Below are 19,739 nucleotides of genomic sequence, written 5' to 3'. Positions count from 1 at the left end.
CCAAACTTGCATATCAGACAGAAATCATATAAACTTTCTTCCTTCCTTTTATAAAAATGTCCCCTCTGCTAAAAAGTCTGCAAACATTTGTAATGCCAGGAAGGGAGAAAGCCTGACAGATTTATTATTACAGAGTGCCTGCTGCATAGCTACAGCGGAAGGTAGTTTTCCGTTATTAGCTGAATTTTCAACCAACGCCATCTTTCTATTAGCATAAGGTCAGTCCTGTTCTGGTCTCAGGCACATGAATACAAAGAGACAATAAAAGCCATGAGCCCTGGCACAGCCTCTAGCATTTGAAGTTCTAGCAGTCTGAGAAATTAACGGCTAAAAAATGATGGAGAAAAGGGTGTTTTCTTCACTTCCTTTACAATCATTCTACACATCAGAACCAAACAGAAGCAAGAGACCTTGGAGAATGCTAAAAAAGAAGCATGCGAATACAGACCCACCACCATTTATTTCATCACCTCCCATGGTCTTTCTGCCACAGCTTCACACTCTGCTTTTTGCCTTCCAGTACTCTGATCTGGGAAAGGCTTATTCACCTGCTTATCTTGGAGTCCAAAGGAATATACTGCACACTCAAATTAAATATGTATGGCTAGGATCAGAAGCAAAGGCTGGTTGTTTGGGGTTTGGTTTTGTTTTTGGTTTTTTTGGTTTTGTTTTTGGTTTGTTTTTTTTTTTTTAATATAAGCAACATCAATAAAACACACTCGTATAATAAAGTACAGTGTCTTTTTCTAGACAAGTAACTACACCTGGAGAGTCTAACTTTTTTTTTTAAGTGATATTTTTACTCATTTTCTAGTTATTTATTTGGTCAGTATTTGCATAGATTTTTCTCTTTATTGTTGTTGTTGCAAAACTGAAGGGGCAAAGAGCAAGCTGGCTCTGGCAGCACTGACAGGGTGAAAGGAAAGGCAGTTGCAGGTCCCAGGTCAAAGTGCTGGGAACGAGAGAGGAGACTGAAGCTAAGTTTAGGATACAGCAAAGAGGAAAAAAATAGACTGACCATGTCAGGAAGATGGTGGGAAAGTTAGTAGAGAGGGCTGTGTGGGGCGGGGAAGGATGGGTGGGGAAGCCAGATGCAGACGTGTTTGACAAGTAGAGGACAGAACTCAGACCTGTATGCAAGAAAAGAAACTGGGACAAAGGGGCTTTCTCAGGGTGCCAGAACCTGGGTAAAAAGGTTGGGTGGAGTTGGCAGTAAAGGGTTAAGACAAGTAGTCAGAAGGAAAAAGGCAAGGGAGACTGCCTAGGTACATAAACCAAAAACACTGCAGAAAGAACAAAGTGCCTAGCAGTGATATGTTGCTGGCCAAAGGGCCTCAGAAGTAGGAAGCAGTGAAAGAGGAAGGTGGTGAGAAACAGCCTGTGATGTGGAATCGATGAGTGACAGTGACAGACAGATGGCAGAAGGAGCCAAGTCAAGAAAATTTATGTTTCTTCAAAAATATCAGTTTGATCCATGACTATAAAAAAAAAAAACATATTGCTTGTAATTGCATGGGTGCCATATGGCATCACTGCTCAGCAGAAGTATTCATATACCTTGTGAGAGCATTTCCACACTTAAAAATATTTGGATTTCTTTAACTTCTGTTCTGGATGTCCTGGTACTTATAAAATTCTAATTTGAAACAATTATACCACATCTCTAACACCGATTTCTACCACTACTAACTTCTGTTGGTGATGCTTTTCATCAGATGATCTCAGGGCTCATTTACAAACTGGGTCAGCATCATTATCCCCATTTTACAGATGAAAAATGAAGGTGCTGTAGATCAGCCTGCATTATTAATGTGAACTCTCAACCCGAAATTCATTTTACTGTCATTTTCCTTGAAATATTCATTTGTACTTCTGCACTAAGGGTATTTTTGTCATGTATTTCTAACATATGTCAAAAGTACCTGGAGCATAGTAGGGGCCATTTTTAGCATTCTTGGAACTCTGAATAAATAAAACAGCACAGTGCCAGACTCCCACACTACCCAAAAGAAATCCATTCCCCCCTGAGCTTACCCCTCAGTCTGAGCATGTTCCACTTTAACTCCAGCATCTCTAGGGAAAGCTCCCTTGTTTCTCCACAGCTCAACCTGTTCCCGCATCCCCATCTTTCCTCCTGCTCCAGACCATTATGGCAGTACACACTTTGAAAATACAAGAATATCATGCTCCAAACTCCATTCAATTTCTATAGCAGCCACCAGTCACATCCTGCACTTGAAACCTGCATTCTTCAGCACCTGGAGAGAACATATTGATTATGGCTTTTGGGGAATGTCTGCTATGTTCTGGAACACTTTCAGAAGAGAAGCTGGGAGATGTCACCTGCTTCTTTAGATGCATTCACATGGGCTTTTCAGTATTCTGAGAAGTCGTCACTAAACAAGGACAGATGATCAGGAGCTGCTTTAAACACAAGGATAAGTTATACCACAATGCCAAGCTCCCTTCTCCTTCCCTTCCCCCCCCCCCCCCCCCCAAATGCTAACCCTTTAAAACGAGGCTTCTCTCTTCTGAAGTAAGAGAGGTTGGGCTACCAGCAACAGCAGGGTGCTTTAGCACCCTGCTGGATGATCAGCTGAACTTTCTTTTATGAAGACCCTGAGGCCTGGCTCCCTCTCTCTCTCAAAGAGCACCTGCACTCTTCCACTTTGTGTCCAGGTGCCTTATTTTGCTGCTGCTAGATCTATCCCCAGCTGTAAAATGAACACCAGTGAGCTCCCACCCAAAGCCCTGCAGATACAGACCAAATGCCGACAGGGGGGATTTAACATCAGCCAACATGGTTTTGTAACAAACCACAGTTTGATGGTAACAGTAAAAACCTTCCTAAACCCCTGAGATTTCTTCCCAACTTTCCTTCTTGCACATAACTCAATACATTTGTAAGAATTTCAATTGCTGCTGTTGCTAGGAAAACCATGAAGGCTTGTCCCTGTGCACATCTGTAACCTTACCTACCAGTCCTTATGAAAAAGGATGCTCACTGCCTATCCCTGTGCACACTGGGGTGGTGCTTTTCACACTGGGGAGTACCTGATTCTTCTGAGACAAGGAGACCATCCCACCTTTGGATACCAATACTCTGCTTGTACACAAACTCAGATTAAAAAAAAAAAAAATAAAGTGATGATGCCACTGCTCACAGTGATTGCACTGCAGACCAGGACGCTCCGTTACTGGAGAGCCACCCCAAAGTGAAACACAGAGGTTAAACAAAAAAAAACATCACAAGCAGAACATTTAAAAAATCTCATCCAACAATTACAACAAATTGACAAAACATGAAAAGCCTGTGATATTTTTCCACAGGCTTTTTGCTTAGCTGCACTTTAGTAATGTTTCACAGAATTGGCAGAGGCTGAACTCTTAACAGAAAAGTCAGCTTCTTTCAAGTTTCAAGTCCCTTCTTCAAGGCCTGGACATATTAGACACTGACAGGGAATTAAGCTGACAAAATGCCTTTTTTTTTTTTTTTTGCCACTGCCATCATTGTCAGAAACAGATTAATTTGGCTGAGATTTTCAATGATAGAAAAACTAGACTCCAACCTGAAGTCAGCCTGAGGTACATGTACCCTTGCAGTAAATGTTTAATCTAATGGAAATAAGAAAAACATACAACATCAAGAAACTGCTGATTCTTTAGGGTGTGTGGGTGTATGACTGTTGAGGAGGAAAGCAGAGGTCATTTAATTACATTTTCTCCTTCCCTCATCTCCACCGTTTACTGTCTTGTTTAAGTGCACTCTAGGTCTTGACAAATAAATGAACAGATGCCAGCCTGTTAGTAAGCTTGTTTTTAAGAATGTTCTTTCCAGGAGAAGAGTTTTCTGAAAACATATGGTGAGCTAAATACATTGAAGATTTTTCTCAGCTGGCTTCATCTGTACAGGAATATACCCCTCAGGTGAGATGCTCAGAATACCCAGCATTAAGTCAACAGGGTAGAAATCCCCAGGTGAAAGGTACCACATATGCCAGAAAGTGGGAAAGGAAAAAAAATTTCTCCTTCCTGGTTAGTCCTAGAAATCTGATCATGATTCAGTCCTCGTTGATTGATTTTTATAGTGATAAAGCATTGCGCTCGCTGCAGATCATTGTAGTATCAGCCATGTTGATTTAAATCTTACAAAACCTAACACAAAAAGACAGGCTGCAGAGCACCCCACTGCCTACGAACCACAGCATTTAACAGATGATCAGGAATCAGGCTGACCACAGCAAGCCACCTGTGACATCAAAAACCACCAAAATTCAAAGGCTTTGACTGCAGTTCCTTTGAGCAAAAAAGTCTAGCCTATCAAAATAGCAATACATGCCCCACCTCAGCATACAGCCTTCTCCTGACAGCAGTGCTGGAGAATGCCAGAGCCTTTCTCCTCCTCTAATGAACATCCTCTGCAGATCACCTAATCATGAGAAGGAAGACTCTGATCCTTAACAGCTGAATAAATATTTCACTATTTTCATAGCAGCAAGCTAAACATAAAAGCAAAGGACATTAGCCATGCATAAGTAGGTAGGATCAAATACTCCATATTGTGTTTGGTTCTCCATCTTAACAAAAGGATTTTTAGCAGATGACTAAGCACACAGTGGCACAGTCAATGGGATGAAATTAAACAAGTACAGTTGTGTCAGAAACATTAGGCCCTTAGCTGTGTGTGAAGCACAATATTAGAAGTGACAGGGGGAAAAGTTCCACATAGCAAGTGAAACCTGAAGTCTTTTTGCTATGTCAGCAAGGGGCAGGGGTAGGCACCCAAACATACATTTCCTATTTTTGTTTTGTTTCATCCCTTAGAGAGAAGCCAACTCTGACACTGCAATCCCAAGCAACAAGCGTACATCGCCACTCAAAACACGGATGCAGAATGAATAAATTCTGCTTGCAACACCCTGTTTGTACATACTGAAACACCACGTTAATTTGAATGCAGCTGATCACGGATGCATGAAAAGCTTCAGGGACAAAAACTAAAGCAAACTCATTGTGGAGAGTGTCAGGTACAGATAGCTCAAATTCCGCTTGCCTTGGGCCTTTTCCACAGCTTCCACAACTCCATCAGAGTAGGCACTATACATTTTCTCTTCCTAAAGGAACGGTAAAAGGCTAATTAAGACACTGGAAAATATACAGACCTGTCGAGTGTTATATACCAAGAGCAAGGCAGAACATGACAAAACAGTTATGCTCCTTCCTGACCTGAGCTTTTGCAGCAGTTTGTGGCTTCACCAACCAGTGCAACTGGTGGGTTGATTTGCTGACCAGCTGCTGCTGCTGCTGCTGCACAGGGTTGCAAGAAAAGAGGTAGCACCTGAGGATAATTTTTCACCTAGCAGAGCCCCATCCTCAGAGGAAGCCTACTAACCAGCCAAGTCTCCAGCAGAAGCCTGCAGCTGCAGCTCCCACCTCGTCAGATACCACCAAATGCATCAGACATTAACCCATTTGAGAGGCCTGCCCCTGTCCTCAGATCTTGTGCATTTTCCCTGGTTGAAATACCGATGCAGAAGGTTGGTGTAAGCTACACCAACCCAAGCAGAAGTTGTGACTCTGAAGTACAAATGATTTTTTGAAATCATTATAAGCCTGTCCTATGTGGGAGGTCAGACTAAATTTTAAGATAAAAACAACTTTCTCTAAGGATTTCTGAAATAGTCTCATTTTTAGATTCCTGCAGTCTTGAAGCCTTCAGTGATGGCACTGCATATATTTCATACATCCAAACTAGTATCCCATTTTGCCTTCCTTTTCCAAGTATGGCACTAAATTTCATTTTATCAGAGCAAAAGAAGTATGTTAGGACTCAAGGAGAGGGGGAGGGGAACCAAGTAGCTTGGTGATAGTCACCAACCAGCAACTTGTTCTCCATTCTGACAAGCTCAACATTTCTTCATTGTCAGGACTGTTATCTCCGCACCTAGCCAAGAGTTTCCAAAAAACGTTGGCGAGAGGAGGGCAGGAAATCATGTAGCAATTTTGTTCTTTTGCTATTGAATTTAAACACTTGGGAGGAGAGAAGGAAGAATTAATTAGCAATTATGAGAATTTTTAATTTTTTTTCTTCTTCAAATTTTCATGTCAATATATTATTCAACTTCTTTATTAGGTCAAAGAGATAGGAAGTGGCTAAGATTTTTTTTTTTTTTTTTTTTAATTTTTAAGTGAAAGAAGTTTAATTATTACCACTTACAAAACTGATGATCCTGAAACTCATGGAGTTTCCATAGATCACATTAGGTAGAACAAGGGTATAACCTGAGTTCACTTAACCAAGATCAATACCTTATCTCCTGCAAAATACTGTCTTGATACTTAAAGATATAATGTTTTTCTTTCCTGAGATATTTCCAATTTTGCAGCCCCCCAAAGACACATATACTCTTTGCAACTGACTGGGATTTCCTATTTTGAAGAAGTTTAAGTGTTCAGTTTACAGATATTTTGCCAGAAAATTAAAAGTTATTCTGACATTTTCACAAACTGAGTTTGATCATTTCATGTTCAACTCTAAAGATAACCAGCCAAAACCAGAGTCAGTTTCTTCATGATCAATTCAAAAACAATTGAAGCACAACTAAAATGATCAATGTAAAGAATATACTTTAACACAATTACTAAAGAATGCAATTATGGATCACTAAACCTTTTAAAGGAAGTTCAATTTAAGCTAGACAACTCCATAGCTGTAACCTTATCTCCATATTAATCTTATTTACAGCCTGGTAGACCTCATAAACAGGAATCAAATGGCAGCAGTTTTAAGAGCAGTAGTAGGCAGCCAAACAGAAAGAGAAGCTTCACCTAGGCACAGCTTTGGATGAGATTGTGTGCATGTGGGAAGGAAAGCTTCTGTACTTGTGCATGAGGTCCTCTGGGTGCAGGGCTTTGCATTTCCCTTTGTTGAACATCATGACATTCCTCTCTGCCCAGTCCTCCAGCCTGTCCAGGTCCCTCTGAATGGCAACACAACCCTCTGGCATATCAGCCACTCCTTCCAGTTTTGTATCATCTGCAAACTTGCAGATGGTACAAGTCCCCAAGTCCTCTGTTCCATCATCCAGATCATTAATGAAGAAGATAAACAGCACTGGACCTAGTACCGACACTTGGGGTACTTCCCTAGTGATTGGCCTCTAGCTACACTTTGTGTCACTGATCACAACCATCCGAGCCCAGCAGTTCAGCTGATTTTTCAGTCTACCTCACTGTCCAGTTATACAGCCTGTACATCATCAGTTTTCCTGTGAGGATGCTGTTAAAGCCTGTCAAATGTCTTACTAAGAACAGATTAAACAACATCCACTGCTCTTTCCTCCTCCACCAGGCCTCTCATTTCTTCACAGAAGGCTATCAGGCTGGTTAAGTGTGACTTCTTCATAAATCCATGCTTACTCCTGATCACCCTTTTGTCCTTCATGTGTCTAGAAATGGTTTCCAGGATTAGTTGTTCCGTTACCTTCCCAAGGATGGAGGTGAAGCTGACCAGTCGGTAGTTCCCTAGGTCCTCCTTCTTGCCCTTCTTGATGTGTGATATTTGCTATCTTCCAGTCATAAGTCATCTCCCGATCACTGTGACTTTTTAAAGGTAACAGCGTGGCCATAGTATCACATCACTCAGCTCCCTCAGCATACACGGGGGCATCCCATGGACTTACATGTGATCAGTTTAAGTGTTCCCTAACCTGATCCACCACCACTGAGGGTAAGTCGTCCTTGCTACAGACTTTTCTCCTGGTCTCAGAGACCTGGGACTCCTGCAAGGTAAATCTCACTATTAAAGACCAACCTGAAGAAGGTACTAAGTACCTTCAGCCTTTTTGGTATCCTTTGTCACCAGAGCCTGTGCTCCATTCAGCAGCAGGTCTGCGTTTTTCCTTGGCTTCCTTTTACTGCTGATGTACTAGTAGAAGCCCTTTATACCACCCTTCACATCCCTTATCAGGCTCAACTCCAGGTGGACTTTGGCTTTCTTAACCCCATCCCTGCAAGCTTGGACAGTTACTTAACCTACTGGCTGGGCCACCTAACCCTGCTTCCACGTCTTGGGCACAAAAAGGGGAGGGTACAAGTTTTGTCAGGAGCTCCTTACTCACCCATGCAGACCTCCTGCCACCTTTGCTTGATTTCATGCTCATTGGCATAGACAGCTCTTGAGCTTTTGAACTTACGAGCTCTTGAGCTTGTCAAGTCCATTTTCTCCACCTGGCTGGAGGTAAAAAAAAGACCTAAAGGAGTTAGAAATGCCATCCTGAGAACAAGGTGGACTAGGAGCAGGCCAAAGGCAGAATAGCGGCAGAGAGCACGCAAGCTATAAGGATCCTGCGCCATGATCCCTCTATGGCCGGCATAGATTGCAAAGCACAGTGCAAATTCAGGATGCTCTGAAGCTGCTCTAATATTATACCTAAGAGCTGTCAGTTGTCCCAGAATACAAAGGTAGATTGCAGCTATCCTTCTTTCTTGTTACCTTACATTCTGGTTCAAAGAGAGCAACTGAGAACTGGGGTCTTGGGAGCCAAAAGTCACACTCCTTTTTCTGACCCGAGGCAAGGGGAGGCTTTCCTCATACTTTTAAGCTATTCAACAGCTCTCTTCCTAAATTACTGAGTGAGACTTTACTGCCTGATCCTTGAGAGAAACCCTTGCTATTTCTCACTTTGGTATCTCTGACCTGCCATACCTTACTCCCGCACTGCAGTTTATTTCATTAAAGTTAGAAGTGTCCAACTTTGATTCACTATCTCTCCAAGCTTGATTTGCACTCTTCTAAAATGAAAAATACCAAAAGATGTTACCAAAAGGTAAAACATCAAAGATCAATGTTAATAAAGTTGTGACAACTTAATGCTGTGTCACATGTTAACCAACTTCATTATAGGCTGTTTAGCACTAGAAAGGTTATGATTGGCAAAAGTTTAAACAGGAGCTTGCTTTATTTGCCTGTGAAAAAGCACTTATTGAACTCACCAAGCCTCATGCTCCAGGACACCTCCTGCTCACTTATCAGCTGTCTGCAGCTGTACTCCAGGTCACACTTGCTGTCGGAGAGAGGAGAGAAGCTGGCGACAGCAAAAACAATACCACCAACGGAGGTCCTGATAACCAGCGGGCCTCTGATGGAGCACAGGAGAGCTGGCACACTGCCCACTGCATACCTGGCGAGGCATGTCCTGCTCTGGGCTCATCACACCCACCAAAAAAACTGTAAGCCTCCCTCTATCAATTGACCCAAAACATGCGTTTTCACATATCAGCATCCAGATAATCTGAGAAGTCTGATGTCTGTGGCTCTTGGCCCAAGCAGTTGGCTAATATTCAGAGCTCTACATCCATTAGAACACAGTTCAGTCACTGAAAACAAGTTAACATCTGCAAATCGGTTTATTAACTACGAACATGCTCAAAACATCCACCCATCCTTCAAATACAGCAGGAGAAAAGACTTGGAAGTTTCCTACCTCAGAAACCTCAAGCATCTCTCACATAAGCTCTGTTTGGAGGACCTACTTCAGCTCCTGTCAAGGCAAAAATCTCTTGCTTGCTCTTTCTACAGGCACAGCCTGCAAGCAAAAAACCATGCCTTGTTATTGCAACCAAGGATACCCCTCAGTGCCTATAGCATCCATGTACCTGCTATAGGTACCTACCACCTTAGGCTGTTTTTATCCACAGCTGTTTTCATTACTGCTAAAACAGCTTTTTTACTTCTCTGGAGTAATTAAAAGGTTATTTTTCAGGCTCTTTAGAGAAATCTACTACCTCCAGCTGCCAGCTATTAATACCTTCCAGCTTAAAAATAGGCTGTTTGTATTACTTCTGTAATGAGGTAAATTAAGCAAATGTATGTATACAGATATATATATATATATATTTACATCTGTATTTATCAACAAGGAAGCAAAGGCCTTACTTGTTAGGCTGTTAGATACAACTAGTAGAATTTTTCTTTCCACTATGCAAATGTTTTGAATGAATGTAACCTGCTCAGTCAATCCTGCAATAAATCCAACCCATAGAAGAGGGCTGCATCTGAACTGAGTGAAAATTAAGTCTCCTAAGAGCTGAAAGGCTACACAAGACTTGAGTTTTGCAAAAGCAAGATCAACCAAGTGTTTAGATTACTACTACTACTACTAATAATAATTTTAAAAATCACTACACTGCTGAGCAACCACATTGGTTTCTAGCCACTGATGCCCAGCTGTAAGCTTTGTTCTGGATCTGCACACCAGTCAGTTTACCTAGAGTTTATTACTAATGTAACTAACTGCATACCCCTGCAGATCTCAAGTTCAACAGACCAAGGACTGTGGAGGGGAGGTGTCACTGTCACAAGAATCCCGCTACACAGGGCTGAGCCCTAGAGAAACTCTCTGTCATCAAGAGAGCCAAAGCCTTGACCAGGCACTCACTTCACTACAGTGAATGTATCAGCACACCAATTTCTAATTTCTCCCACGTACCTTGACAATTTGATCCTATTAGACATAACATACTCTGAAGTAAACCCTGCAAAATAACACTGTTAGCTCTCTCCCTGCACCCAAGTCCTGCTTTTTGCAGTAGAGACAGCTACAGTCTCGCTTCTAGGGGAAATTACCTTGGCCTGCTTGCCTGACTCACCTCGTGCACTCAACTCAAGGGCAGAAATTGCATGCAGTATTGTTTAGATACTGGTAGTTGGAGAGGATGGAGTCCAGCATCCAAGATTCACAGGGATAGCTCACATGTTGTATAGTGCAAGCCATTCAGCAAGAAAAAGAAAAAAAAAAAAAAAAACAAAAAAACAAACACATTTTTGCAAAACAAACAGATTAACCAAATGGAAGAGGAGGAAAAAAGATAATGGGAAGAACACACACAATCATCACAAATCGGTTTCCTGTTTTCCTTTTATTTCATTTTTGGATTTGCTTTCCATTTCTTAAATGAATGTTTTTACTGGACGGGTGAATGCAGCAGACATTTTCCAAGTTTTTTCTTAAGGATTGACAAGGTGCCAGTAGTGCACAAGTATAGCACATATAAGGAGGATACTTCTTTTGGAGTGAGTAGCAAGGAAAAAAAACAGTTTCCTTCTGACATTAAGAGAGGCATTTCAGTTCACCTTGTACAGATTTAAATCCTAAGCAAACCCTAGCACTTTTGCTTCTCTCTACTTTCTCAGATCAGAAGTTTTCTAAACCACCATAGAATACAAATCTTCAATAGGTCACTGATTTTTCTAATTTTTTTAAAAAGCCTTTTTTAAGATTGATTTTCAATATCTTCTTTTTAAAAAAAAAAAAAAATAGTTTTTTTTTAAAAAAAAAAACCTCAGTTTTCAGAAGGTGCCAATGCCATGCCTCCCCTCCCAAAAGCAGTCCATCCTTAAGCTATACAGAATAGGCCACATAAGAACTACATCTCCTCAAAACCATAATATCCTAACCAATATTTCTAAAAGAAGGTAGAGAAAAAAACAGATTCAAAATAAGTGGCTTCTCTCAGAAAACTACATCAACAAACATTTTACTGCCAGCCAAAAGAAAACTCCATCCATGAAAGCTACAAATGGATTTTACCTACAACCACAACTTGGCAGTTGTTCCTAGGTTTTGTTAGATGGCATTCTCCATCCTGCTGAAACCACCGCATAGGATACATCACCAGAAGATGAGTATGGTCTTTCTTGCCAGCATATTTATACTAATAGAAGCCTGGAAACTAATGGGTATACCAATTTATAAAAGGAATCTCCAATGATGGATAATGCTGTAAGATTCGCTATGCCTCAGGCCTCACACATCATTTCTGTCACCCAACACCAACACTTCACTCCACAGGAACACCAAATATACGTCAGGGAACCTGCAGACGCTGGAAGGGTACAGGCACACGTAACGTGACACAAAACATGGTGGCCCTTCTACCTCCAAGAGGCAAACACTCCTACAGGTATGCTTCCACTTCAGAATCAGAGGTCAAGCCAGAGACCCTCACGAGAAAGTAAATGCCACAGCTTTGGAGTTTGTAAAGGATCTGCTGGCCCATTTTGAAATGCACTACAGAAAACGAGGGTAAAGTAGAGAAGGTTCAGAACAACTGCCTATGAGTACCTTTGGTGGAGAAGAGGGTCGACATACCCAAGAACCTGCCCACTCCTTAGGAATGCCTCAAATTGCAAGTATCAAATCATGCTTTTAAATGTTGTCGTGTCTCCATAGCAGCCACTGGTTTGGCTGGCCCTGGAGAGGCAAGTCCTTAACTCTAAGGAAAGGGGCGGGCATGTTTACATTAAGTCAGTGAATTTCTCCCAACAACAGGTGCATTGGTTGTGAGTCAACGTGTAAGCAGACATGCCTACAGCCTTGTTATCAAAATGCTGTTTGGAAAGAAAAGACCAAACTACATGGAAAGGGGCCAGGAAGAGCAAGCTGAGGCTGGCTGCCTAGAAGGCAGAGCACTACAGGAAAGAAACAGAAAGATGCTGTGCAGGGTGATAACCTCCCCTACACTTCCCGTGCACGAGCAACTTTATTTCACAGTGAATTCCTCAGCAGTGACAACACAAATTTGGAATATTCAAAACAGCAAATACAAGGAATCATGTTATCTCAGGAGCAGACAAACAAGTATCTGAACTGCATCCTCTGCTCAAGAGGAAAAAAAACAACAACCCACAACCAAGCACCAAGCTGCAGTAACCCTGGCAGAGGACGTACATTGTAAGCTGTGTACAGACTCCCAAGCCAGTGAAATGTTTGACAGAAGAATACAAGTTGGCAGCACTGCTTAATCTGCGTTTCAAGGGCACAGCTGAAATCGCAGTTGCACACAGTGCAAACACAGATCATTGAAGGGTATTCTTATATACCTTCTGCCGAAGGAGGCCAGCCAATTATCTTCCCTTTCCAAGTGCAGGTTTCTACATCTACCCGTGTTCCCTGGGAAACATGAAAGAGTAGAAAGTGGTTAAATAAACAGCTCTGCACCTTTTATTGTCTTAACAGAATACCAATAAGGGCAATCTGAAGACTGCTTTTTTTCTTTGGAGTCCTTTTTGCATCAAACCAGCTTAATAAAGAAATATAACCTTAACCTACCTCTGTCTCACAGGAGCATATTTGCACAATAATCAGTACTGATCAGTCCAAATGAAGACAGTCTTTCTTGGAAAAGCATGACCTAGTTCTTAATGTCTTATTTCTATACCTAAAGTCTCAGAATGCTCAGTTCAGTTGTTAGGAAGTAGCAGCAACTATTGCACAGGCAAAAACAAAGTATCCCGATTCCCTGAAGTTCAGGAAAACACTTCTACCAAGCCGTGAAGAAGCAACTCCAGGAGATGCTTTTCACAAAAACAGAAGGGTAGAGAAACATTGCCAAAAAGTGAAGTTCAGAGGATCCACTAACCAGGTATTAGTGGACTGATTTTCATAGCTGTTAAGCCCTCCATTCACTCCAAAGGAGATACTGAGCACTAACTCCCTCTGAGAAAGAAAACAAATCGGGTCCAAAACAGGTGAAAATTCCAGTCAGTCCTGCAAGCACCAGCCCTGGTGCCCGGGGAGCAGTGGCTGCATGTCCTGCTGCTGCAGCACAGAAGAGTGACACCACCCAAGTGTTTAGAGTGGGGTAATGCCTGCTTTACTCTCTGCAACAACCTTGCAGTATTTAACTAACAGGATGAGTTGAGTTTTTCCTTCCCTTTGGAAAAGGGTCAGATGGGAGTCATTAAGACTGATGATCTCAGAGTTCACCCAGAAAAGCTTGAAGTGAGGGCAGAGTTGGGAAAGAAGTAACTGAGGACAGGTACAATAAAAATATACACAACTGTGGATACTAAGGATAAAGCCAAAATGATTACTAAATAAAGCTTCCAAATAAAGAACTATGGAGCAGGTAGGGGTATAGCATCAAGAGAAACTTGGAGGTAGGAGTATCAAACCCAAGGTATTTCTTTAAGTGACACGAAGTTAAGCTACAGAGCTCCTTGCCACAGAACATTGTGGATACATTTCTGTAGCTCAGAAAGGGACTGGACACAGTTTAGGGAAGAAAAGTCTGCTGAGGGCTATTAATACAAATCACTACTTTTGGTTCAGGATGCCCCCATGTCACAAATTGTTCTGCCTGGGAGAGCATTCTGGGAAAATACTGCTAAATGCCAGCCCTGCTCCCATACCCTCTGCTAGCATTACTGACCATTATCAGAGATGGGATGCTAAACTAAACGGATTTTGTCTGATCTGGCAAGATCATTCTCCTGAGAATGCAGGCTGTTTGGGGGCACGGGTCTGGACTATCTGCAGAATATGGTTACAGTACAGTCAAACAGGCACACAGTCGTAACCCCTGGCTCTGTCTGACAGAGCATCCAGCGTTGATGAAGATTTGTTACTGAAAGAACAAACAACATTATCAAAGATATTCATATTCAACTAGTAACATAGGGAGCTGAATTATTAATTTTAAAACAACATCTCATCCATTTTGAATATAAGCACTCCTCTTAGCAGTATGGAGAGACAGGGATGAGGAAAGGCAGTAGAAAGGACAAATAGGGAAGGAATGCCTTGCCTATTAACCTCTTCATATCTCCAGACTAGCCAGTAAATGGGAAAAGAAGCATAACCCGACTACAGGGGGAAATGCCACAGAGATGTACTAAAGATTAGGTCAAAGAAGTTACTGACATCAGAAGAAGAAGAAACATGGAATAAGAAAAATTCAGTAGCTTTTTGGATCATTTATCAAAACTCAAAAACATCTATATGGAATAGCTTTAAAAATTTCTGCTTGCATCTCAAAACATCCAGTTCATTAACTCATTTTGGAAAAACGCCACCTACTATACATTGGGCACGTATCTAATCATTCCAAGAGTGACAAGTCCAAAACGATAAAGAACATTCTTGCTGTTGTTATGATGATCTATTCTTGTTGCTTCTCACATTTTTCTCTTTCATCATATAGTGATGATACAGATGAGGCAGGCTATAGTATTGTAAATCATACAACTACAAATACATTTCCCCCCCCCAGGTCTTTTAACCTTTTCCATTCAAGGTCTAATGCAAACAAAAAATTAATTTAAGTTCCTATTGTTAGCTCTTAATACAATGAGCTTGGGACTAAACAGGACACAGTCTTCAAATGTGAATATGCAAAGCCAGGTACCAAAATCCACACATACCTCTTGAATAAGAGTTGCAGTACCTGATCCAAAGACTAGACAATTGAAGTCCCTCTTCTTTACTCAATTGTCCTTTGAAAGCAGCCTCTGCTCTTAACCAGAGCATAAATCTGAAATGTTGATCTCCATATTTGGTGTCAACTCATTAACACACCTCACCTGTTTTCCTTGTCTGTTATGTTCTGGTTTTTTCCCCTAGTGAACTCGGATTTTATTCTTTAATAACGACAAAGATCTTCTTGGTCACTTGCTACAAATTCTCTCTCTCAAGTGCAGGCAACTGGCAGGCAACAAATGCAGCTCAGCTACTCAAGAGAGCATAAATCGGTTTTGCTGGATAGTGTGAAGCCAGAGGAAATGTGGTTTTAATACATTTATGATATGATTAATTGATGCTGTTGCCTGCAATAGAAGAATGGACTTAATTATCCAGGTCTTTTCCAGTCCTATGTTCCTATGCCCTGAAGTTAGCATGTAGACAACCAGATTCACTGTGAAACCACAGAATGCAGAAAGCTTATCCTAGCCCATCTATCAGGTTGATTCTTACATTAGCTTCAGCATTCTTCATCCCTGCTGCCTTTGCAAACATTATTAATATACTTCCATAGGGTAGCTACACTTATGGTATTTACCTTGCCTTTACAAACACATGAGTAGCTCATGCACAGCCTGAATGGTGCATATTGTGCGCTTCCCAGAATTTTCAGAATAACTTAGCTAAGGAAAAGGTAAGGATCAAGTCGTCAAAGTTTTAACTTGCCACCCTTCAGCATATGCAAATGCTGCACTTTAAGGAAAACAAGTTCTCACAAGCTGATGTACCTGGTGCCGCTACCTTTATAGCGGAGTGCTTAAAAAAACCTTGATTTTTTAAGTTGATGTAAATATACATACTTATAAATATATATATGTATTTACACGTACATAGGACAGTCAAAGCATTTGCAAAAAAAGGTTTTCCTTAAACCAGATTATCATCACTTAAAGAGAGTAAAAACAAATTTATTATATAAAAGAAAAACAAAAAGGATAGCACAGATATATTGCTTAAGTGACTAAAAAACAAAACCAAAAACAATTAGCAGATAACAGGACAGACTTTGACCACAGAAGGCAGTTGTCTCTGCTGCTTCCTCTCCTCCAAAGCAAAACACAGCCCAAACGCCCACCTTCCATATCTGCTCTCAGTCTGGTACAGGATTTTGTGAGAAGATGTGCTAGTTTTGGCTAGGGTAGACCTCATTTTCTTCATAGTAGCTAGTGTGGGGCTATATTTTAGATTTGTGCTGGAAACAGTGTTGATAATACACAGATGTTTTCATTATTGCTGAGCAGCGCAGTACACAGTCAGTCAAGGCTTTTTCTTTTTGTCACCCAAACCCACCAGCGAGGAGGCTGGGGGGGGGCACAAGAGGTTGGGAGGGGACACAGCTGGGACAGCTGACCTCAACTGACCTAAGGGATATTCCAGAGCATATGGCGTCATGCTCAGCATATAAAGCTGGGGGGAAGGAGGAGGAAGGGGGGGACAGTCAGAGTTATGCTATTTTGTCTTTCCAGGTAAACTGTCATTCATGATGGAGCCCTGCTTTCCTGGAGATGGCTGAACACCTGCCTGCTGATAGGAAGTAATGAATGAATCCCTTGCTTTGCTTGCATGCACAGCTTTTGCTTTACCTATTAACCTGTCTTTATCTCAACCCATGAGTTTTCTTACTTTTACTCTTCTGAGTCTCTCCCCATCCTGCTGGGGGTGGGTGGGGGGAAGTGGCTGTGTGGTTCTTGGTTGCCAGCTGGGGTTAAATCATGACAGAAGAGCATACGGACCAAAGGTCCATCCAGCCCAGTGTCTTCTGCCCACCTGTAGAAACAGCAGAGCCTTGGGAACTGAACTAGCAAGTCAGGATGCTTCTGCAGTACTACTCTTCCCCTCTGTGCAGCAGCCTTAAGTCCAGGGACATCCCAGGCTGTCCAAGGCTTTTGCATTTAAAATCCCTGAACAAGCTTTCCTTCTTGAACTGATCTAATCACTTTTGTGACCACGTAAATTGTGGCACCTCCTGGAGGACTTTAAGTGTGTGATGTGAGGATGTGCCTCATATCTGGTTTGATCTGTCACCAGCAAGTTGCATGTGTTGCCCTGGTTGAAAGACACTGAGCAATCACTCCCCATTTACCACTTCTGTGCCTCTCTTTATAAACTTCTGTTACACCCTCCCCAGTCACCTCAGAGCTCTGGTTTGTCCACAACACCCAATTACCACATTTTATCTCCAAGGCAGCAACAGCCCAAGCACTTGTGCTCACCAGGAGCACTGCTTGAGCAGCAGGGGCAAAGGCTGTGCTAGCAACAGCAGGAAGGACACCGTTCATGGAGAGGTCCTAGCTTTGAACTAGCACATGCACACACAAAATTCCTGCATAGTATTGCACCTTCATTGGCATTGATGGTCTAAGATCAAGGTCTTTTACCTCAGCCAGACCTGCAGGGACTTTGGCTGCAGCAAAATGAAGTAAGGTTTGGTTTATATGGTATTTTTTGAACCAATAATTTTGATTAGGGTGTGATTGACACTTTGATCTTTGTTCTTCTACATGGGTATTACAACCCCCTTGTTTTGAGGGGCTACAGTACCTGTCTGCAGGGAGTGAGAAAAATAGGCAGACTAAAGTGTATTTCTGTAACTTTTCTTTTTGCCTGTAGTGAAACTTCATGCATCCCTTGGTGAAATGCAGGGTGACTGTAAGTGGTGTCTACTGTCAGTCATTTTCAGAGAAGAGTCAGCAGTTCCCAAGACACTAGTGCTCTTCAGCCCCTCTCCCCCCTACTGGACCAAGAACAGAAAGGGAGAAGGTAAAAAAAGCTCTAATAGGTATTACTCAGAAGCAAACACTTTATTTCTATGCTTTCAGAGATGGGACTTCAATACTTTGAATATCCATCGACATCTTCCCTGGAGATAAATCAGTCTTGCCTTGGCTGCTTCTAGCAGAAATTGAAGAGGAACCGGTTTTCTTATCTCCCTATACTTATATACCCTTTGCCTACACAGAAAGCCAGCAGGAGTCTCTACAATTGTATGGCAGCCACATAGCTCATTTTCAGCTTACAGAGAAGGACTAGGTGACAAAAGCAAATAAAACACCATGCTACTAACCAGTTTTAACAGAAAATATCCTTCAGTGTAATTTGATGCACCGTGAAGAGATGGTACATATTTAGCTGTGGTAATAGTGTTTTTTCCCCTTTGCTCTGCCCTTTTCCCATCATTAACTTAGTTTCCACTCTTTACCTTTTCAGATCACTGGAGTCACTTTGGATTTATCTTAAAAGGCCTTGCAGCTGCAAGCAAACAGGATGGGCTCAATTATCTTTGATCATCCAAATCAGGCAGCTAAGTAGAACTAGCTGGGGCTAGAACTAACCAGAGAGGAAGACTATGCTGAACTGATACCACTGCATCACAACTTCCCTTCTGAAGGCATTTATCACTCCTTCCTCCTTATTTAACAGAAGGCATGTCACCTGGAATGCTGCTGAATTGTGTCTGGCAGAAAATAAAGAGAAGAAAGCTAATATTTTGTGTATGTGCAAGTGCTTCTGCCAGCATTTGGACCACTGCCAGCCTATCAAGTGCAAGTTTGCAGAGGGTTACAATGCTTTGTCTGGGCATTTGATGAAAACTGTAGAACCTCAAAACACAGGCTTTTAGGTGTGAATGGCATGTGCTGAATCATAATGTGGAGTGGCACCGATATTCAGAGTAGAAAAAACAGAATTCCTCAGAATTTTTCCCCCTTCCCTCCCCTCCTAAAGAGGGATCTTCTGATGTCCCATTAATATTCTGTTCCTTGAAATATTACATATGTAAGAAAGATGAATGTTATATAGTCGCTTTTCTGTAATGGTTACTCCTTTACTTTGGGGGAAAAAAAAAATCCAGTCTGGAGGAAAGTTATCTCATTCTTAAATTTTGTCTTAGAACATATAGGCAACATTATCATTTGAACTACACCTACAATGTATGAGGTATTTCTAAAAACCACACAGATGTAAATGTTTTTCCTCCCTCTTCAGATGTTATAAGTAGAAAATAATTCTCTTTTCTGCTATTTCTAGCATAAAGCCTTTCAGAACCAATGTCAGATGGAAAGAACTGTAAACCAGCCACAGACAAAACATACAGCAGCTAGCAACTGCCTTGGGAGACTGATAATACAAGACTTTCCACTTCAGAGTCCCTCAGGTTTGAACCTGCCCTAGGTATGGGATACACTTCAATGAAACAGAACAGTTGTAACACATTTCAACATGGAAGAAAAGAAGATAGGAAAGAAAACAGTTGATCTACACAGAAGTAACAGCTACAAAGCCTGCATAGTTGGACAGAATCAATGTCAGAGTTTAAAAGTTTAATACAAAGAATTCAAAGTTAACATTTTGGCATTCAAGTAAGTATTCATCTTTGCAAACCAAAGTATCTCCCACAGTAAAGGATTATAGGTGTACACTTGAGGAAAGCCTAGGTTT

Source organism: Aquila chrysaetos, chromosome 7, assembly GCF_900496995.4.
Source record: "Aquila chrysaetos chrysaetos chromosome 7, bAquChr1.4, whole genome shotgun sequence".
NCBI lineage: Eukaryota > Metazoa > Chordata > Aves > Accipitriformes > Accipitridae > Aquila > Aquila chrysaetos.
Note: the sequence above shows the minus strand (reverse complement) of the source record.